This window comes from Corapipo altera, unplaced genomic scaffold (assembly GCF_003945725.1).
Source record: "Corapipo altera isolate COAL_440 unplaced genomic scaffold, ASM394572v1 48b, whole genome shotgun sequence".
Taxonomy (NCBI): domain Eukaryota; kingdom Metazoa; phylum Chordata; class Aves; order Passeriformes; family Pipridae; genus Corapipo; species Corapipo altera.
Window position 1 is genome coordinate 2851686 of NW_020884884.1, and position 22871 is coordinate 2874556.

The 22871-nt window shown below is 44.7% G+C and overlaps 1 protein-coding gene and 1 long non-coding RNA gene across 4 annotated transcripts in view; one reads left to right on the forward strand and one right to left on the reverse strand.

Moving 5' to 3' along the window:
* Positions 1 to 2034: 2034 nt before the first annotated feature.
* Positions 2035 to 7393, reverse strand: LOC113946263. Of its 2 annotated transcripts, XR_003527372.1 has the most exons (4): positions 7205 to 7393; positions 5924 to 6064; positions 3435 to 4376; positions 2035 to 3312 (listed from the first exon to the last, which is right to left on the reverse strand). It is a non-coding gene; the product is annotated as an uncharacterized LOC113946263 (long non-coding RNA). The 2 variants fall into 2 exon arrangements; XR_003527371.1 differs by having other exon boundaries at positions 2035 to 4376.
* Positions 7394 to 8608: 1215 nt separating this feature from the next.
* ESRRG (estrogen related receptor gamma) overlaps positions 8609 to 22871 on the forward strand; it is a 396805-nt gene continuing 382542 nt past the window's right edge. The window contains exon 1 of one of the 2 annotated variants that reach the window (XM_027641309.1): positions 8609 to 8627. The gene's annotated coding sequence lies outside the window, so the exon portion shown is untranslated. Of the gene's footprint in view, positions 8628 to 10751; positions 10775 to 22871 lie in introns of those variants that run through there. The other variant, XM_027641313.1, reaches the window with a different exon arrangement.

Consider the following 22871-nt stretch of genomic DNA (forward strand, 5'->3'; position numbering starts at 1 on the left):
TCACTTGACATAGTCAATGCAGAGTCACACAGATTTTATCTGAGGTAGTGAGTGATTCACCTCAGCCTACCAGACTCCAAAATTTCGAGATGGGCCCTCCTCATATGAAAATCTCAGTTAATCATTACCTCTTGAGGCAACTTTCCCCACATTGCAGAAGCTTTGAGGTGACAGGGGAATGGAAGCAAACTCAGCAGGTAAAATTCAGCTACTGCTTTGCCACAAAGCCATGTTTTCTCCCCTTGTAATTCTCTACCTTCTATATGATCCATACCCAGTTCTGCGACAAATTAGACAGGAATCTAGTGAATAAAATCTATAAAGTACTGATCTGTTCCCAGAGGAAGGGTACCTTGCAAGGTTTAGTTTCTGCTTCAGGAAGTGTGTAGAATTTAGTCTATGTGGTCATGTATCATAAGGTATGGAGGCTGAATTGAGGTGCTCTGAAACCCTCAGGTTAGTCATCTCCGTAACATCCCTGATGTTGTGGCTAGTGTTGAATATGTAACACATTTCCTTAGTTTGGTGGTGACACACACACAAAAAAAAATCAAAATATGTTTTGAATCAGCTAGGAAATAAGTTTCTTAAAGATCATTTAGTTCTCTTTTAGCATTAGAAAGCAGACTCCATTCCAAATGAAAACCATTAATTATGTAGCTGTACTGCATCAACTGAAAATGGTGGGGGGGGGGGGGGGAAAGAATTTGACTTTCAGAATTTCTACCATGTTCCAAATTAAATTCAGGCCAGCTACTCTGGACATCCTGCAATTAAGCATCCTTGCTCTTGGCTGACAACATTAGTCAGTTTTGCTAGCCTTGCCCTCCCATCTCCCCTCCAGGTTCCTCAACCAAGCAGTTTCTCTCTGCTCTCTCTGCACAACCTCTGTGTCTCCTTACCTAATCAGTCTCAGGCTCCTGCCTCAAAACACTAGTCCCAGTTTTTCTCTCCAGACTGCTTGGCTGCTTCTATTGCCTGCTCTGTCACAGGCTGGATGTTTTTTTTTCTCTGTGTTGTATTCATGCAGAGACCTTTCTTCCTGACACAACCTTCAAATCGTTTGGAGCTTAGAAAAGATAGGATTCCTACCTCTCAGATTCTGCGCCAAAACTCAGGCTCATGGGGAAAATTTGGAGGTGGGGATTAAAGTGGAAATCTAGCCTCACCACTGTATCCTAAAGCTTCTGTTTGCAGAGAGGGCCAATCTGTAGCAATTCCTTTTCCCTACTAAAATAAATCATTACTGGACATCTGTTCATGACACAATTTCTAATACTTATAAGTTAACCGCATTTGGATACATTTTCAGACAGAGAGGGAAAGGCATATTTTGAATAAAAAAGGTCACATTTTGAGACTGTGCTTCAAAGCCTGAGGGCAGCAGAGCATTTCAAAGGAAAAAAGTTTCCATTTTAGTACGAGCAAAACTGTTTATTTTTCCATAACCTTGTTCTTGGAAATGGACAAATTGTTTTGGCAGGTATTTTCAAAATAATCTACGTGGTACAGACAGTCAGCATATCAGTTTTCAGCCTAAGTGATGATGTTTTTTCCAAAGCTACATGCAACAGAAAATACGATCTCTGCTGAGAAATGTTTGCCAACCCAAATACAGGGAATGGCAGCACATCTAGCTTAGAATATATATTATCACAGATTACATCCTCTGAGGATTTCTGATTTTTCTTAAACACCAATTGCCTCATGGAAAGGCAACAGGGTCAGTGACTCTTACTTCCCTATTTTAGAGGCAGAGAAATTAAAACAAGAGGAAAGGGGTAAAAAACAGGGATGGAATACAAAAAATCCTGATCTGCTCCTTAGTTCCCCATTTACGCACCCGTTGCTGCCACCTCTGAGGGCTGTTATTTGTGCAATGCTCCTCTGGTCTGCAGTATTGCAGGTATTCTTTACACTGCACAGACACGCATGTCAGAGATAGCATCCCTTGTGTAACTACTGTGATTTAACTCTCTGTGATCGAAAGTTTGTGGGGGGGGCTATAAAAGAGAGCACAGCGGGTGCAGGAGATATCTTCAAATAATTTAATTCAAATAAGTTTAATTCAGCCAAGAACAACCAGCCTCCCACATTCAGCTTGTGAATCTGTTCAGTAAAATAAAACTAAATTCAAATATTTCTGAGGCACCTGATGGAACTCATGGGCAATGCCTTGTGGAAAAGAGAGGCATGAGGGGAAAGCTGTGGTAGAGGTCCACTGAGACAGATTAGGTTGCTGATGTGACCCATTGGGTGATGGCCACTGCCTTTGCTGTTGCTCCAAGTTCTCTGGTTGAGATGAGTCCCAGGAAAGGCACAGTTCAGAGGTGCTGGAGGCCTGAGGTAGACAAGCTACTTAAAAGTTCATGCCACTGTCTGGCTCACTTGAGAAAGTAAGAAACATAGTTAACAGTAAGCAATAAGATAGCCCCATGCAAACCAAGAACCTCTGCTAAAAACCAACCCAACAGCTACAACAAATTCCGTAGCTTAAACTGCGGCTCTCTTCAGAGGGAAAAAAAAAAAAGAAAAAAAAAAAAAAAGAAAGAATTGCCAAATCAAACTGCTGACTCCTTTTTTCTTATCAAAACACTACAGTATACATCTTAACAGCCTGAAGTAAATCAAATGCAGGACCAGCTGGAACTGGCCAGCTCTTGACCCTTCCTTGATATCAGGTGTGTGCTGCACTTCTCTGGCAGATTAATTTATGATCTAAAGTAACTCAGAGCCCCTAAAACTTTCAGTATGGCTGTTAGGACAAGGCTGAAGGTTTTCTTTGGAAAGTGTCACCACTAGAAGAAGTTGGAGTTCTTCCCACTCGACAAAGATACTCCCTTACTAATGTCAGATGACTTTGTTCCCTCTATATCTCTTATTTTTAAACTCACCCACAATGCTGCGAAGGGACAGAATTCAAATGTATGGCCAAAGCCTGCTGGTGTGCATCTAAATGACTGTCAGTCCCCTTTTGCATGTGGAGCTTTCTCTTGGGGGGATTTGGGAGTGTTTATACAAATGCGTCCCTAAAGAAACCTTTCGGCTTGAGAAAAAGTTAGGAGATCTGGGAGAAGTTGCACAAAGCACAGGGAATTGAGAGCAGCTCACAGACAGCGGCTCCGAGGAGAGTTGAGCCCCTGTGTGTGATCAATATAATCTATTGCGAAAGAGAGCTTCGGTGGGGGAAAGAGATTTAGAAAGAAGCTCTTTAATTATTACCTGCAGAGAAGTTAAAGTGTAACTCTGCACTAACGTACTCCGGTGCCAGTTTGGGGTGGGGTGGGGGGGCAAGTCAGGCATCTAGCCTGCCTGAAGTATGTATGGGAATAAAAAAAATCAAATTAATTTTAAAGATAAAATTAAGGGAAGGAAAATAAGCGTTGACGAGGCAAAAGCATAGAGAAAATAAGTTAATCTTTCAGGTTGCTGACCTCTCTTTGTGCTTCGCATGGGGGAGCCGCCGAACAGGCTCTGGAGCTTGTAGCACCCACGCGTGAGCTTGTAGTCACCCCGCGCTGGTGTTTGTACCGCACCTCCCAAAGAGCCCAGACCTTCCCCCTTTCTGCCACGGCCTTTTCCTCGCACACGCTGCTCGGGAACACCGGTCATACTCCCCCCCTTTTTGCCCGTCTTCCCCCTCCCGGAGCCGCCTCCGTCCGCGCAGCTTGAGCAGGGGCAGCGCGGGCGGCGGCGGCCCCTGGGAGGGAAGGCGAGTGGGTGCTTAACTTGCACGTCTCCTCGTCCCTTTCGAAGATCGCATCCTTGACCTCAAAAAAGGGGGAGGAGAGCCCTGAGGTTTCCGGGGTCATGCCGATACGGCAGTGCATGTATAGGTATAAATTTTTGGTTGTTTTTTTTTTTTCTTGTTCTTTTTTAAGAGAGTTTTGCTTCTTCGGCAGGTCAGCATGTTAATTAAAAGTTGGCCCAGTTCGGTCGCTTGCAGTCCCAGGTGCGCTATTAACACATAAGAATTTTTTATTTTTTTTTTTAAGATATCAAAATGCAAAAACTCGGTAGAAAACCCATTTCCTCCTTACTATTAACTAGCAGTCTCACAGAGAAAATCATTAGAGATATAATTAAATATGAGTCTATTTTTGAAGAATGTCCTGCAAAATAGCCCCAAAATATGATGTAGTAATTTGATTTTTTTTTCCTTTGGCACTACAGGTGCTAGCTATATTTTCCGTCCATTTCCCACACCATGTATATTAAACAGGGAGGGAACATTGCTCCATTGTCGGTGATGACCCCAGACTTCGCCAGAATATTTTGCTCCTCGGTGCAAAATTGCGAAGTGAGTCTCTCTTTCAAAATCGCTATATTGGTTTTTATAATTACCTCATGGTCTAAACTTTTTCGTAGTCCATTTCCTAAAGGATCAAAAAGAAAATAATAAAAGGAAGGGAAAAAAGAAAGGAACAAAGTTATCTGTATTAACATTTCTGTTTCTCTCATCCAGGCTGTCAATAACTTTCCCTGAATCGGGTCCTATGTTTCTATAGGCGCCCAGCTGAGGCGCGCGTCTGCCCCTGCCTGCCCGCCTGCCCTGCCTGCCCTGCCTGCAGCTTACTCTGACACCGGCCCTCCGCAGGCCTTGGGTCGCTGCCGCTGAATCCCCCGCCCGGCCGGTCCCCTCCGCGCACCGCCGCGCCATCCCCGGGCTCCGGCCCTCGGTCCGCGGTAACCTGTCCCCAAGCGGCATCGCACCGGGGAGCTTGTGGTCCACACCCCGGAGTGGGATCTGTCAGATTCTGATGGAGAGCTAAATATCTCCTAATGTTACGTATTGTAGATTAAAAAAAAATTAAGAAAAAAATTAAAAAGGAAGAAAAAAATAAGGAAAATATGCAGACTGCCCCCATCCCCTTTCATCCCTAAGATTTTATTCTTTCCTCCGGAGTATTTTCTCTGCGGATAGTAAAACGTAGTTCACGGCTTGGCTTGGCTTGGCTGGGCTTGGCTTTGCTTTGCTTTGCCTTTCCTTGCCCCCGGCCGAGGTTGACCTCCGCAGTCCCTCCGGGACAAGCAGCCTCTGCCGGATCCCAGCGCCGAGCGGAGGAACCGGCGGAGCCCCCGCAGCCGCCAGCCCTGAGCCGATCCCAGAGCCCGGGCAGGCACTGGGATTTAAACGCAGCCCGGTCTTACTGTTACCAGGAGCGCGTGGTTGTTTTTTTTTTTTTTTTTTCCTCTTTCTCCTTTGTAAGATACGGAAGGTGAATAATGAAATCCCTTCGCTAATAGTTTATGAGCCATGAGATTGGAAATGTGCGCGGATGGACCAGCGCGCCGGGCTGAGCGTCACTCGGGGGGCTGCGGGAGCGCGGCGCGGGGAGGCGAGAGGCTGCCGGGGGCTGCGGGGGGCTGCCGAGGTGGCCGCTCCGGCAGCGGGAGCCGCCACCGAGGATGGGGGTGCCGGGGCTGCCCGTGCGGCGGCGGCGGCGTGTCCGCGCCCGGGCACTGCCCCAGCAGGGCCGCGGGAAGGAGGGCGGCTCCGTACGAGGGGGCTCGGGGGGCCCCTGCCTGCACCCCCGGGCACTGCCCGACACGGGCTCCTGCGCGTCCCCGCGGGCGGCACAAAGGCAGCGCGGGCCCTGCTCGGCCTTTCGGGGGGCTCAGCGGAGGCCGTCCCCCCGGAGGAGAGTGGGGACGAGCGGGGAGCGACCTTTAAAACCAGTTTGGAGGGAACCGGGGGCGCGGCTCTGGCACTCGTGCCGAAAGCCCCTTCCCTCGGCGTTTCTGCGGCAGGTCACGTCCGCGTGGATGGGGCAGGAGCAGGCGGGAGCCGTGTCGCTGCCCCCCTGCCCTCCCGGTGCACGTCTTGGCGGCACTCGCTCCCGTACAGAAGCGGACATTTCCCATCAAGCCAGTGCCATGGGATGTCCGAGGGCATCGCTATCTCCCTGCCATAAAAACAAACCACTCATCAGCTGCGCTCGGTGTGCCATCGAGAGAAGTCGCCGCGGCGCGAACGGGCACCATCTGTCCTGCCATTCCAGGAGACGCACATATATTTCTTTAGACAGGTCAGCAGTTCTTCCCGGCCAGCCCTGTCAGGCACCTGTCAGGGGAGAAAACCTCTTCATAGCTGCCGCGGTGGGATCCTTATCAGTGGCAGCCCCTCTGCTGACAGGGCCCGGCCTTAAGCTTCCTGCAAATCAATGTCCTCCGGGGACAGGGGACTGTCGTTACCGGGTGATGCCGAACGTGCTGGTACCGCTCAGCCCACCGACAAAAGATGGGGAGGGAGGCGGCGGGGGGAACCGGCCCCGAGGAGCCTGTAGGCTGCCCAAGAAGGCCAAGGTGGGCGCTGGAGCAGGGGGCTCCCCCCTGAGCCGTCGGACCGGCCCCACCGGCGCTGCCCACCAGCGAAGGGCCGGGGCACTGGGCACCCTCAAGGATGAGGCTCTCTGGGCTCCCACGCGTGCCCAGGTATGCGGGGGCTCCGCTGCGCCAGGTGGAGAGGGCGGTGTGGGGGGCCCGCACCGCGGAAACCCCACAGCCACGTGTTTCGTGGGGTTTTCTCTCGAGTGGGTCCATCGCTCCGTGACTGACCCAAAGCCCTAGGCAAACACTTTGTCCCTACCAAAGTACCGCCCTCTCACCTCTCCCCCCCCGCCCCCCCCCCCAATAATTCCGACCTGTTTTCTTTCTGTTCCTCACTTGCTTTCAAAGTGACGGCACGTTCAGGGGAGCCTGCCTGCCCGCCTTTTGCACTTCCACACGGTATCGCGTGGATATCTCCCCCCCCACCAAAAAAAGAAAAGAAAAAAACAACCAAAACAAAACAACAGACACCACTTGAAAAAAAAAAAAAAAAAGCCGAAAACGCACCGTGTGTTTCCAACTTGGAGTTAAAGTCGGTGCTAATCCGGGTCAGTTCCTGCCCCTAGCTGGGAAGGCAGGGAGGAGGATGTAACGCATAGGTTGGCGGGGGGGGGGGGGGGAGGGGAGGGGGTCGTGGTAGTGGGAGGAACAAAAACAACCCCCGAAATAAACAAACAAACAAAAATCTCACGCGCGATCACAATAAAGTGAAATTCCTTTCTACACACCCACAACTTTAGCTCTGTCTGCTGCCTGGGGGGTTTTAATCTTGCAAAGAGAAAGGGGGGCTCCCTGCGCAAAATTACGCCTTCTCCTCTCATTTGTTAGCTGATTCCATCAAAAAGTTCGCTATTTATAGGCTACACACACGAACCTGGAGTAATACAAACCCTCCCGTGTTGTTCCCTTCGCAAAGTGGCCGGTCCTGAAGCATCTGATCGGGTTTGTGTGTGTGTGCGCGAGTGAGGGCGAGCCACGCAGAGAGCGCTGCCATCCAAAAGGGGAAAGAAGAGCTCAAGCTGAGAGACTTATTAATTGCTAAGAGCTGCTCTGCCACCAGCCATGTGAGTACCTAACAATGATCACCTTTTGCACAGATGGTCAGCGATCAGGCACAGACACTTTCTGTCCTTTTCTTCCTCCCTCCCCTTCCTTATTTTTTTTATTCGCCTCCTGTATCCCTCCCACCCACCTTTCCTTTTTTTTTTTTTCTTTTTTTTCTCTCTTTACTTTGAGTTCGCACGGTTTATTCCTCACGAAGAGGAGGAATGAAACGTAGGCGAGCGCGGGGGAGAAAATGTGCCGAAGAAGAGGAAGGAAGGAAGGAGTGGTGAAGGGAGAGGAGGAGGGTTTGTTAAGCGATCGCCTTGTCCCCCGAGTCCGAGCCGGCTGGGAATTAGTAACAGCGAGATAACGGAGGTTGTATCCCTCCCTCTTCCTCCGCTTTTCTTTTCCCGGAGCGCTCAGCCCCTCTGACAATTACTACACTGGTATCAGCGCAGACAACGTATTTATCAAACCTCATTTGGGGGAATTGAAAGGGAATTACAAATAAATAAATAAACAGATAAATAAATAAAGAGAGAGAGCGCGGGGAGAAGGGGGTTTGATCGCTCCGCGTACAGCGATGACTGTCCGTCAGCTCCCAGCCCGCTGTGCAAGGCAGGTAGAAAGAGCCCGGAGAGCAACCCAGTCCTGCGGGCTGAGCGTGCGATTTTGGGGAGAGTGGGAGCGCCCCGGCCCTTCGCCCCCGCCGCCCCTCCCCGGCGAGGTGGCAGCGAGGTGCAAGGAAGGCGATGGGTAGCGCGTCCTACCCCCCCCGCCTCTGCTCCTTCCTTCCCCTTCGCGAGGTCTCGGCGGTTTCCAGGCGGGCAATCCCAGCCCTCGGCGTGGCACAGTGCGCGAAATCAAGCCCCACGCAGCAGACAGGGCATGACACGTGGGTAAGGAAATTGCAGTTGATTCGAGAGTGGGGGAAAATGAAATCTTTGCTAGGGAACGTGGCTCTCGGAAAGGTAGGTGTCCTGGTTTGTGCAGGAATGCAGGGCTGGAAGAGTCCGCGTGGAAAGGGGTTGGGGTGTGAACAGAGAAAGCGAATTAGTTTCCAGCGTGGAGAGGCGCTTTTCTAAGCCAACAGTCGAGCTCCAATCACACACTCTCAGGTTAGCGTAGCATTAAACTAGCAGGGTCGGGGTTATCCAGGGCAATTATACCGCGTGCCTGGGATGTAACCTCTGCTCATTTATACACAAAGCAGAGGGAGAGACGGAGTTACACCTGGAAAGCCAAAGAGCACGGTGAGTATCGGTATTCGCTCCTCTCTCTCCAGTGCCTGTGAACAAAGTTCAAAGGCAGTCGGTGTGGGGCTGGCCCTGCCGGAGCCCCCCCCCCCCCCCCCCCCGAGGTAGCAGCCCAGCCTTTGGCGCCGGGACCCCCAGTGCAGTCCCTCCGGGGCGAGCCCTCGCTGAACAGCCAGGAGAACTTGCGGTATCTTGGTTAGAACTTTGCTACTTTACGTAGAGAGGGGAAGAAAAAAAAAAAGAAGAGGGAAAAAAAAGTGACTTGGATGCAGCGCTATTTATAGGTGGCGGTAAAGGCTCCTTTTCAATAAGCTGCCGTGGAAAAGAAGCGTCAAAAAAACTGGCTGCTTTATTGATCCGAGGTGCTGGACGATCACAGCCACACTAGCCTTGCTGGACCTATAAAGTCGCAGCTTCTCTAGGGTTAGGCGGAGAGAAGGGGAATACAATCCGGGTTTCACTGACCAGTAGCTTGAACACGATTCAATTCCCAAGCACAGGTACAGGGCAAAAGGGTGTGAGATGGAAGGCTTTTCCCTTTTCTTTCAGACACACACACAGTGCAGGGCACCCGCAGGGCTGAAAGTGGGCCAGGGCTACACGGTAAGTATCAGATCACACAAAGCAGAGGAAAGAAATCCAGTTAAAAATACATTAGTTGAAATCAGAGGACGAGCTTGATTATTTTTTTTTCCTTTTAAACAAAGGTGCACGTTAGAACAAGCTGGAAGCACTCTTTGTGCCTGACGGTATCCCCCACGCCCATTGGAAAAAAAGCAAGAGGCTCGCTCTTTCTTTGCATCTTTTAAACCTTGTTTTAATTAGAATTGCCAAAGTAGGACACTCCGGTGGAAGATGTTTTCAAGTATCCACCTACCTCTCTGCTGTAAGCAGAATTACTGTCTGCTGAATTGCTTGAAACGCAAAATTCTGCCCCACCCCCAGCTTGGTTTGGCACCTACTCACCTTTCCCCCTCGAAATTGTAATCGTTTATGAAAGGTTACTCCATGGGGAGGAAAAGAGAAACCCTAAATACCCAGCAGTAATGAGATGAGTGGACTCCAAGAGCCTCACTTTGCTCTGTACAATAGGAAAGGCTTCGGACAGAGAGCGTCCCTCAAAACTCATGCCCTTTTTTTTTTTTTTTTTTTGAAGTTCCAAATTGGGCGTATCCTTACCCTTCTCCTTTAATTTATTTGATTAAATCATAACCAAAACAGACTCATCAGCTTCTCGTATTTCCTCAGCTGTAACCATACGCGAAACCTTTTATATGGAGACAGGTAATTGGCTTTAGTTAACTAAGGGCACAGGCTGCGCTCAAGTTTTCCTCCCGTTCCCAGGGCAGCATTTCACGCAAACCCGTGTTTCAGCTCTGCCTCACGCTCCTCAATCTCCAACCTAAAGTTTTTATTCTGTTTAAGCCATTCTCCACCGTTCTCTGATTTCTCTAATGAGGGATGCTCACTGCAGGGTCTTGGGGGACGAGGGGGCTCTTCCCTCGCGGGGTTTAGGAGTGGCGGGACCGGCTCAGGCCAGCCCGCTTTGAACTCGGAACCACTCCTGGACCGCGTCCCACGAGCACCTGAATCGCACCTCGGTACTGATCTCGCGGCTCGTTTCCGCTCCCGATTAAGGACTAGAGTAGTTTCACCTTCAGGAAAGCGAGATTCTGTTAGCTCGCTTCTAGCTTAAATTAAAAAAAAAGAAAGGTAAAAAAAAAGAAAAAAAAAAAAAGGAAAAACCTCTGAAAGTTTCTCGGGTAAAGCTCGGATTCCCTTTGGTTATTACTCAAAGGAAGAACCGCGTCAATTAACTCCAAATTGGAAATGCCTGCCCGAGAAGAATAATGATAATTCCCTACCCTTCGCTAAGAAGTATTGCAGGATGGCACTTAGTGCGTGTGGTCCCTAATGACAGGGTTGCTTCTCTTCCCGGCGTTTGGCTTTCCCTGCCCCCCTGGCTTCACTCTGAGGTCGGGCAGCGACGCTGGGCACGACTGTCCTGCCCAAACCTTCCCCCTCCCTGCCCGGAGCCACACGGGGTTTACACCTCCCACAGCCAACACAGTGTGATCACAGCATTAAAACAGAATTAATTACTCCTATGCCCCGATAAGAGGGCAGGGGCCTCATAGCAACAGGTAACGAGGGCACCTGCAGCTCTTCAAGGTTATTTAACTGATAATAGAGGAAGCAGGAGGCTTGCTAAAGGGTCGCACTCGGTAAGAGGGGGTGTGAGGGAAGCAGACCATCAAAAAAGGGTGCTTAGTGATACTTAAGTAAAGTTAAAAGTTGCTACGAGGGAAACGGGATCCCCGCAGCGAAACGGGACGGCTTCTTCGCCTCGGTTTCTTGCTGATTTCTGGTGGTCCACAGAAGCCCCACAAGCCGCCCCGCGGAGCGGCCGCGGCTTTGGGACCGCGACTGTGGGGCCGGGCACGTGTTGCACTCCGGGGGAGCGAGTCTCCCCCGACTCTCCGCGGGGGATGCTGCCGGGGATGCTCAGGGCGCCCGGTGCGGGCCCTCGCTGGGGCAGGGCTGGACAGGTGGGAAGGCACTGCTGTGTGCGGGGGGAGCGGGGCAGCCTCCCACCCGCTTATTTCGTCGGTGAGGGCACGACAGGAGCGGGCGCTTCTCGGTCGGGCACAAACCGGACCCCGAGCAAGCCCTCGCAGGGTTTGTGTGAGGCTCACGGGCCGAGTGGGGCGTCCACAGCCACCCCGGGGCTTCCCCCACTGAGCCGCCGCCGGGGCCGCTGCCGCCGGGGACTCCGTGGGGCGGGCAGGGCTGACCCGGGGGCGGCGGCGGGAGGGGAGGGTCTCCGGGCTGACCCGAAAGGAGGGGGGCTCCCTGCTTCCCTCCCCTCCCTTCCCCTGCCCGGCTCTTTGTTCTTTGCCCCTTTGTTCTCCCTCTCGAAGTTTCCAGGGGTGTTGCCGACGCGGAGAAAAGTTGCCGAAAGCTGAGGAATTACAATAAGTGGATGCAGGAGTAGGGAAAGAGGATGGGGATCCCTTCGCGAGGGTACGAGCCATTCCCTAAATCCTGTCACTTTATCTGGCTTGCCCAAGGGGTCGGTGCGTGATGCCGGAGACGGGTCGCGCTTGTAGTGATGCTGAGGAGGAAGGGGGAGATGGGGCTCCCCCGGCCACACCACAGTCCTGGGGGAGCGGTCACCCCCTTTTGCCATTTAAAAGTGTTGGGGGGGGGGGGGGGCAAGTGTCTTTTCTGTCCTTTCTGATTGGAAAGGGAAGAAAATAAAAATGATCGGTGAACGTATTGTAATGAGTTGAGGTGGTAGGTCGCAGTGATGAAGGATTTCTGAATGTTAGATTTTAGGGCACATGTATTGGTTTGAGATGTACAGCTCCATCATTTTCTTCTCACTGATTTTTGTGCTTGCTTGACAGGGTTATGGCAAAGTGTTGTCAGGAGTTAAACAAGTTGGTGCTTAATTTCAAAGCAGATGGAATATCTTCACAGAGCAACATTGCAGCTTAAGAGATAGCTTTAGTGTGATTAATGGGAGATCACAGCATGGTTTGGTATTGACAATAATACCAAAACTTCCTTTGAAAAGGAAAACATCTTCATTTGGTACAATACGGTGTAGCCTTATCCTCTCTTTACTACTCATAATTACATGTTAGAGAACTACAAGCTTATTTTGAAATGCAATTTCTTGCATTAAGAAATCCCAAATAACTTCTCAAATCAGTTATCCCATGAATCTTCCTTCTCCCCCAGTATATGATAGTAGGAAAACACTTTATTTGGATGAGTTAGGTATTAGGAAAGCTGATGTAAAAGGAAGTTTTTCTATGGTGAATTGGAGTAGGTCCCAGCATGTTACGGATGGAGCCAGGTGAAAGTCCTGAACTCCAGTAGACTTTCCTAACAGTGCTCCTACACTCTCACCTTTATAACCGAGGATAGACTGGATGAACATAGCATGCTGGCTTTTGTTGAAAAGCTGCATGACTGTAATTCTCATAATCACGAGAATATCCAGAAATATTTACTATTTTTATATATGTAGAGATCCTATAAAATTATTTTTTAACAAATTATATTTGCAGTAATTTTGTATTATATAGAAAGGCTAACATTATTTATTATGATGATGTAAGTTTCCAGAATTTGTATATATTTTTATCTGATATCCAACAAAGTTGAGAAATGAGATCAGATGAGACTGGGGTTGACTCAATAAATGTTCCAGACTGGTATTTTTTTTTAATGTGAATATACTAATAAGGACCAGACCATCCTTCTGGCAGATGTTAAACCCCAGGATCCATTTTTCAAATGAAATGGGGTTTGATTTGAGATGATGTGGGGCCTGTTCTTCTGGCTTTGGTTTTTCCTGATGTTGACGTGATACGATCCCAGTGAAACATCTGGGAACCTTGCTGTAAAATCCAGCTTTAGGTATTTCAAGGTAGCAACTCAAACACAGAAGCTGTCAATGAAAAATTTGACCTTTATTATTTAGGACTGTGGTTCACATTTGACTGTAATGATTGGTCACTAGCAAATTAGAGAAAGATACAAACATTGTATTGGATACTATGGTGATATTTTGATTTTTCTAGCTGTGTCTCCACACACAAGTCTACTAGCTTATTGCTTAAATCCAGAGGCCAGTAGAATTACTTACTATTCTTTTTATATCCCAATGCTCATAATGTGGTGTTGCAATATCCAGGTAAAAATGTTCAATGCCATTTACAACAAGGAATCTGCCTTAAGCAATACTGTAATCAGTAACAGCTAATGTTACCGAGAGTAACAGCTTCTGCAAATGCCTTACCACCAGAAGTTAACCAAGGTACAGCTGTAATTGTGTTCCAAACTAAATAAAGGCAGACAACCGAGAAGAATATAAGTTTAATTGGAAAAGTTGATCTTACAGAAGGCTCTGTGTGATCAACAACGGCTGTTTCTGTCTCAGTAACAAGGATGATCAGAGGGAGAAGTGATGTCAGTGGGTACTTGTTTAAATAGAGGGTTTCTGCAGCCTGAGAAAAATTATTTTCCAATTCAAAAGCATTCACTGAAGAAAGGGCAGTTTCATTTTTTCACAGGTTAGTGTTCTCTCTTTGCTCATGCTTTTTGCTGATGTATGTAGATTTCCTTTAAATAGATGAGAAATTTATATATATTTATTTTTATATATTTATATTTATATATATATATTAAAAAAACCCCAAAACAGACAACCTCCGACTACTTCCCTGGGAAATTCTGACATCAAATATAAATTACTAAATATTGCAGAGTGCAAACCTAAACATATATTGTTTGGGATTTTGTCACTTCGTTTTTTTTGAGCAGGGGACAAAACTTCTGAATTGTAGTAGTTTGCTAAACTACCAAGTTGTTTAAACGACATGTCAGGCAAGACTTTTTACCTCTGCATTTTTCACCTTTTTTTGTCAATAAATGCCTGTAGCAAATGAGAGGAAAAATACACTGCTTTTAGTTTTACTTCCCTTGCATTTATTATACCTTGAGCAGTTCCAAATAGTGGCAGTGCAGAGGAATATGGCATAAAATCATAATAAGGAGGACATTAAAAATGAGCACTCTCTGCTTTATAATAGATACATCTAGGCATAGGTGTGAATGAATACTGATTCATTTATACTATCTTAAATGGAAAAGTCTTAAGTTTACAAGAAAGGTAAACAGCATGTCACACTGCATTTAGTAGATGTTGGCTCACTACCTTTAAGAAAATGGAGAGCAGTGGTCCCTTTGACATCCCTGCAGAAAACTAGATCTTTCCAGAAAGGAAAGGCAAGAACATAACTATAGGAGTTACACTGAGAATGGGCAGTTAAAAACTTTAATATTGTATTTCTTTTTTTTTTTTTATTAGTTTATCTCAGTCTTAAAAAAAATAAAATGTTTTTTCTTCTAAATGCCCATGTTTAATTCTATTGGTATATTCTTAAAAAAAAACTAAAAGAGCCTGCAGGATAATCCAGTCTCAAATGTTACAAGGGCCTTATGTGCTTACTACTTGTGTAAAATTACCACTAACTATAGTAAATAGTGGTACATGTCACATAAGATTCAGTTGCTGAACAAACAGCATTTAGATTTACTTTTTTCTTCCATTACTGTTATGTCATGTATGGAGAGAGCTGGAGCTCATTTTATCGTGCAGGTATAGGAGTATGCTTAGGATGTAAATACATTTGCAACAAAAACTAGTAATAATTATGTGTTTCCATCTAAGTATTTAAACTACTTCAAATTTTGTCATTCTTAATAAATGGAGTAGTAACTTAGAAATTACTTCCCCCTATTTATATTCTGAAACAAAACACTTCTTATTCAATGCACAAAAATAAGAATTTCTCTGTATTTTCTCAGTGACTCATGACCCTAAAGTACAGCACTGGCATAATACAGGCAATCTCCTTCCCTCAAAATACTTGCAAGAATGGTGCGTCATTGCCTGTCTGTGGGTTTTTGAACGTACATCAGTACTGCTCTGGCTCTAAGCACAGAGGGGGGAAAAGATGATAAATCAGTATTAATTCATTCTAAGTAACTGATTAAGACAAAAGCCCCGTTCTGTTTCCATTGCAGTCAACACTGAAAGTCTCGTGACTTTGAACAGCTTCCTCTTACTGTTTGGGTTGTGGAAATGCTCAGAAATCCCAGCCAATGTTTTGGTTTTGTTGTGCAGAAATACATAGAACTAATATAACCTTCTTTATTGAAAGCTATGGTTCCTTAATTTCTTCAAAGACTTTACTTAATATTTTTATATTTCTCATAATGTAGTAGTAAGTTTGTCCTTCTCCCTCTCCCCTTCCCCCAAAACAGTTAGCATGTCCATGAGTAGCATCTTTGGTATTTTGTGTTTAACTATTTCAAATCTTCATCCAAATACAGGATAACAATGATTTTTTTTAGAAAAAAGTTTTCCCCATATCAAATACAAATCCTTACATTGATGCTAGTCTTGGGAATCTGCCAATGAACTGTTGCTAAGTTTAACATCCATTAATGATGGCTGCTGAAACGGGTGAGGAACTTACACATTTTCTCCTAGTTAGGAAAATATTTGAGTAGAACTGAACTAGGCAATTCCATGCATATGCTTTCTGAACACATCATATCACTGTTTGATATACTTTTTTTACCTTATTATTCATATTTTTGTATTCACATGAAAAGAGTAAGATATCTAAAATATGCTTGAAATTTGTAATGTAAAATATAGCTCTTTAAACAAGAAATTAAAAGAGTGCAGATGTCTGAACTTTAAATAAGAAAATATTTTTTCTTTTTCTAACTTGAATTTTCTCAGAATAATTTGCTTCCCCTCCCTCCTTCCCTTCCTCCCTATTCATCTTGTCCAAGTGAAAACCACTGGAAGTAGTATGCATTTTAGTAGGATACGGTGTTGTGACTCCTCCATGTTCAAAGGATGGAGTTCTTCATATTATGTATTTGTATCTGTAGAAAGTGTTAAATATTTTTAGGCTGTATGGGTACATATCCTGCTACTGACATCAGGTGCTTCTGGGGTAGGTGGTGTATCCATGGGAAAAAAAAAAAAAATGCATCTTATACTTAAACTGGGTGATACCAACTTCTCTTATACACTGAGTAGAGAAATTTGTACTTTTTTTGTTGTTGTTTTTTTTTTTTAAATCTATAATAACACCTATTCAATGGAATTAGTGTGATAAATATAGATATCTATGACACATACAGATGTGTGTGCATACATATACGTATCTATATCTGTCTATCTATCTATATCTCACACTACAGCCAAGGAAAAATTTACTCAAGGGGACAAATTTGCTTTAAAGGAAGTGTCACATAAAAGAAGAATTTTATGGGTCCAAAGTAACCTTGGTAGAATGAAGAAATTATTGAAACTGTGGCATCCCACCTTCGTAAATCCCACATAACTGCATTTATGTATGGTAGGATCACCAGGCAAAACCACGTCTCCTACTGTGTAGCTGGCTGTAATACGTAAGGTTAGGAATATGTTTTTTACATTAACAGCTATTAAAATGATTGACTGTTGATTGTGGCCATGCTTTTCCTTTTTCTGTAGTCTTAACTGAAAACCCATCTCCCAAGGGCTTGAAGCAGGGGCTGAGACTAGATGTTGTGTGCAAGCCTGAAAAGCACATCAGTTGTCTCTCAAGATGGCTCTATAAGGACTTGGATGGGGCATTTGTGAGCTTGTGCCTCTACTTCTCAGAAAAAATTCAGTAGCAAAATGTTCTGGTGAAGTCTCTAAAGTTGTGAAATTCCTTTACTGCAACAACCTGTACCATAGTATCCAGTAGTACAGTGCAAAAATTTTCTCTAAGTAAAATTACCCTTGTTGAAATAAGTAGAAGAAATAATAGACACAACTAAACTCTGAGTAGCATATATAAAAACCAGTTATTAGTTAGGAAGAAATCAATTGGTATCAGTCAGTAAAATGAATCTTCCTGACATTTCTTTAAATTTTCCTGTAACTAAAATGGGAACTGGCTTCAGTATAAGGGAACTGCAAGAACATGTTAAGCAATGATGTTTTACCTATGCCTTGTAGTGTGCTGGTGGACACATACAGCAACATTTTCAATTCCAGGCTGAAAATTTTCAGCCAAACAAGAGGTATGTTCAGCCATTTCACGGGGGAAGGTAAATGGGGACACAGAAGTATTTGCAAGGGAAGCAGTTTCCCAATGTTACCTTCTCCATGCCTTCCCCTGCAGAATCCCATTCAGAGGATGAGCTCCAGCTTGGCAGCCTGGCTTGTAAGACCTGCCACACCTGGCTGGACACCAGGTCCCTCCTCCCCTGCCTGCTTTTTTCTGTGCAAGAAGGCAATGCCAGGTGCCTACGGCTGTCCTCTTTTCTTCTCTCTTTTTGGTTGGAGCTGCCATCTGACCAGAGGGGTAACATGGGGAAGGCTGATCCCTTTCATGACTTCTTTGGGGCTATGATTGCCTAGCCCAAAATTGAAAAGACAGTGCTCTGCAGTGGGTCTCCTGCTTTTGGTGAAAATGGTTGACACAGTGCCATACAACTACAGAGCAGACTAAATGATTGGCACTATCTTGAAGCATCTTATATTTTTTATTTCCTCATCTACAAGTAGATACATACAGATTTGGGGACTATCATTTATATTAGTTTCTGAATCTTCTAAGAAGACAAAAACAAGACTAAAATTATCCCTTCTTTACTGAAGTTATTAAAAAAACTCAAACCCAAACAAGCCCAACCCCAAAACCTATTGGATTACATATTTTTAAAGAGCTTTTGATAAATTGATACATATTATCTAAGATAGGACAAGGTTTCTAAAGCTTTATAAACTTGATGTTTGTAAGCTATTAGCAAACCATGATTCAGTAATGCAAAGGAAATGTCATAGCTAAAAAGGAAATAAACAACTTGCCTCCTTGGCAGAATTATCATTACCCTGCATGTAGGAAAAGCCTCCATAGCTGGCTGCCTTCTCTGCAATTACTGGTGTACTTTTTTCCCCAGGATATCCCATTGTTTGCCACACTCCTTCCGCAATCTTTTTTGTAGGGCTTTTGTATGCAGGAATTTTTTCTGATTAAATGTTTTGTGCAGCACTTAACAAATTTATCTTCTTACCGTGGACAATGCTACTATGCTGTAAATACCTAATGAGAATGCATCTCTGGTAGTGTAAATCTGGGGCAGACACCCTATTTTTCGTCACGCTTGCTCTGCATTGCTACTCAGTTTGATCTGACAGCAGCAGGTCTCTCACCCTGCCTTTGTGACACGAGAAAAGGACCAACTACTTTGGGAGTTGTTTCTGCCAAAAGCCAAGGACCTGTAATCCTGCTAACATCAGGAGAGGAGAGTATGCAGATTCTGGCAGCAGCAAGAACTACTAATTTCTGCACTGCCCAGAAATGAACTTCAAGTGTCCCAAAATTGTCATTAAAATTCAATTGTTTCTCTTCACATTTAGACATCCGCCCACGGAAAAACACCTATTGTGTAACTTCTACCCCCCTCCCTGGGGGTTGTACTGGGAGGATGGGAAGGTTGTAGCCCTAATGGTGACTGAAAAGAGAAAGGCAAGAAAATGAGCTTACCTTGCTGCCCTAAAGTTAAGCAGTAATCCACATGGCACCAGTGCTGAAATATGTAATAATGTGGTCGTAGGACTTCATTACTAAAGATTTCACATTGGTTCTGCTTTTGTTGGCTATATAAATATCTATAACTTGTTACTTTATTGCTTTTTCTGTATAATATGACCAAGATATCACAGAAAACTGCAATTTCTCAGTTTTTTAATTAGAAATTGAAGACTGGATTCTCAGCTAGTATAAACTGGTATGACTCCACTGATTTCATGTGAGTTGGGCTGCATATCTGTTTTCTAGTCTGTCGCTCTGACCTGGTAATTACCAAATAAGACTTCACCACACCATAACATTCACATATAGTAATGGAATTCAGAGTTTTGTCTGGGGCTACACAGTTAAATATAAGTAAATGTCTTGGTCTGTGGAATGAGATCTTTCACTTTTCTCATAATTTTCCATAATGAACAACTGGATGAAAACTGGTGTTCTCTCCTTTCCATCAGCCTCTTGGCCATCTGCTAGATATATGCCTGCTGGTATAAGAGGATGGATGGATTCAGTATCACATTTCACTTAGGGGTCTAGAAATGAGCATCTTTAATGCACACCAAATGAGCTAAATTACAGGGGAGTGTTTCCAGCAGGCATTCCAGGGTTGTGAACACAGCCTGGGAATCCATGGTCCAACAGGCTTTGTCACCCTAGCTGATGCTTAGAAAGGCCTCCCTACATGCTTCTGTACACCATTTTCTACCTATATCTATCACATCTATGCAAGAGCAGCTTTTTGTGTGTGCCTGGGGATGTACTGATGCATTCTGAGAAGTCAGAGCACTCACTGAACTTCTCAAGCTGGGTTATTATCAGTGTGCTTCAAGCAGGGTCTAGATGGAGTTGAGGCCCTTCAATAAGAAATTGTTTAAAATCCAATATTGTTAAACTGAACATGCCAGGTGAAGTTCTACAATCTCAACCTTTCTTCTCGACTGCATTAGTATCAGGACATCTGTCTTTATATGAAATACAGCAGTTGGAGAATTCGCGTTCAGGGATGAAGGGTTTCATGTTTACTCTTCTTCCAGTATATAAACTATTCTATGCATAGGCTTCTTCTGCTCTTCCTTTTGAAGCTCTACCATCAGCATTTCAGGATATTCAGGTAAGAGAAAAGAAGCAGCAGAGAGCATGACTGTAGCCTCCTGTGAGAACGTGGAATGATGTGGGGTCATCCTGGATCTCTGGCTTCCAGGACTCCTTTAGCACTTATAATTAAGAATAAAATATATTAACAGGCTTTTGAGAATTCCTGAGATGTGACCTTAATCAGAGATAGAGCCTATCTGCCACTAAACATAATACCTTCTTGACAGCCACTCTTCTTCTGCAGCCTTTGGCACTGAGGTCTGTTTTGAAAAGGCAAGAGGCATTTTGCAAATCTTGTAGTGAGTACCTGTATACCCAGGGATCAGGCCCATCATGTACTGTTTTGCACCTGTACTTTCCCCAGTGTGTTGTATGTACCCCGCACATACAGCACAGCTGCTGAAGTGCAGACTTTTAATCGTTGGTTATTTTAATATTTGTGTAGTGTGTCAAAGGGGAAAGAGCTTAAATTCTGTTTGCATTTTAAATAACTGTCTTGGCAGTTACACAATCCGTAGTGTGTATGTTTTCACGGAATGCACTGTTTGTGACTGATGTTGAAAGAAGAAGTACAGATATTAAATATGGCCAAGCAGGTTCTACAGTTGGTCAGGACTGGGTCGGCCTTGCACTGTGGATGGCTGTCAAGGGCATCTGGTAAAGTGCTACTAAGCACTGTACTGTTTGTCTGATACATACAGGCAATATTGAAACGTGCTGATGGCAGTTTGGCAACTTTTATCTGTATCAAGCAAGCCAAATTCTGATCCCTTAGAGTTAGTTCAAATTCCTCTGACACTAGGCTCAACTCTTGTAGGAAGCCAGACGGCAGACTAAGAGGTGAGCTTATTCTAAGCAGACTTGGATCTCATATTAGTTAAGAGCCCCACCCTAAATCCTGATCTCTGATAAATTAACTTTTTAATGTTGCACTACTCCTAGGGTACAAGCCAAATGTCTACGCAGATATTTATGTTCCAACAGCCAAATGCAAGCTCATTTTTTTCTTCTGAATTATAAGTATGTTATGTTTTACAGACATGAGTAACTCATGTGGGATCTTTCCCACAGAGTAAAACCAATGTAAATTCACATGACTCAGGGATTTGTTTCAATGCTTATGTATAAACTCTCATTAGAAATGATTATGCTTGAAGATCAAAAGAAAAGTACACTCACTTGTATTAATGTTTAATGCATAATTCACATTGTTAGAACAAAAAACAAAACAGTCGGTGGTTGTTACGACAAATATCAAACATTGGCACCACTAACCAACTCCCATAGAGGATCCTTCATTTCATTGCATTGGCTGTGCACTGCGATTTCCTCTTGCGTGTGTTGTGCCATCATCTCGGAGACTTAGACACCTTCCTCACTAGATGAGTAATTCCCCTGTAATGACAGAAGCGGGGGAGAGCCAGGACACCCCACCAGTGCAGGTGGCTCCAACACTCAGAGATCTCTCAGTGGAAGCAGAGCATAAACTAATCTAATCTAATTTTTTATGCAAGAGGGATTTCAGATCAGGTATGCTCATGTATGGTATAAAACTCTAATTGCCTTCAATCTGAGCTTAGTTTGAGCCTTAATATCAGGACCGTGGTCAAAGTTACCCAGCGCCACAGAATTCAAGAACTTGATTTTTTGTTTTCTGTTTATCCATGTTCTACCTTCTTTAGTCAATGCTTATTTTCTTGCAAGAACATTTCTTACTTAAATAAGCAGGTTTGACATGATGGAGTTGCATATGTAGTCTATTCTCTATATCCTCAACCAAGGCAAGCACAGGAGAGCAAAGCCATGCTTGCAATCATAAATTGAGTTTAGGAATGAGAATCCTATGTTGGCATCATTGTCTGTTACACAGAGTGCTGGGTCTACTTAATCGGTGTAAGGGAAGACCCTCTGGGTACCCTCTGCCTTGCCACATTACAGTCTTTCACATGAAGTAGGAGTTGGGTTTTGTTATCTTCATAGATTTTAATGGCTTTTTCCATGTCAGTGTTTAAAGGTCAGCAATTTATAGGATGTGGCTTTTATATTTATGCTTCTTTCAAAAAAAAATTGCTGTTTTACCAGCTGAGTTTACATAATTTCCTTCTCATATAGTTTTTGGTTTTTCATTTCCCACCCACGCCCCCCAAAAAAAAACCAAAAAGGAAAAAATGCCGAAAGAACAACTCAACAAACAGTTGTTTAGGAGTTTGAATTCATGTCAGGGAGTTGTCTCTCTTCCATGGAGGTCTGTGGCACGGGATGACACTGAATGACATTTGACAAAATTTGTGCTTGGCACAAGGTCACAAAAAAGGTTGTATGTACTCATTATGAATTCAGTAACTTTCCTGTATACCAGCAGTACATCTGGTTTAGAGCAGAGTAGCTGCCTGGGTTTCACGTAGGTTCTTCCTTATTCGGATCTCTGTAAGCAAACTATAAATTAGCTCTCTGTTCTTAAGGTGCCTCCTGAAGACCCAGTTGTTCTGCAAAACCTTCTGTGTGAGTCTGTAAGGTTCCTTGTTCAGGAATTAATATTGCTGAGTTAGAATGGGTGCTATTGCTATGCATGGAATGCAGTCAAATGGATCATGGGTGTTTAAGAGAACAGAGGAGAGCTTTGGGATTTGTTTTCCTTTTGTTTATAACAACCCACTCAAAATATTTACAATGGAGAAGCTGATATTTTCTCCAGTAAAGAACCTACTGTCCACTTTAAGGCAGTTGAAAAGGTATTTAGAGTATATACTGGTTAAATTGTTTATTTTTAGTGGAGTACACATGGCATTGCTATCTTGACAATGATCATAAATACATACCTGTTGTGGGTTTTTTGTAGTTGAGAAAAAAATCTGTAATGAATTAAATATGCTTCACGAGGAAAGAAGCAGGTCAAATGTTCGGCTAAATTAACCTCATGTTCTACAGAAAGACTAAATTCTGTTGTTTTCACCTGTGGGACTTTGGATTTGTCTACACA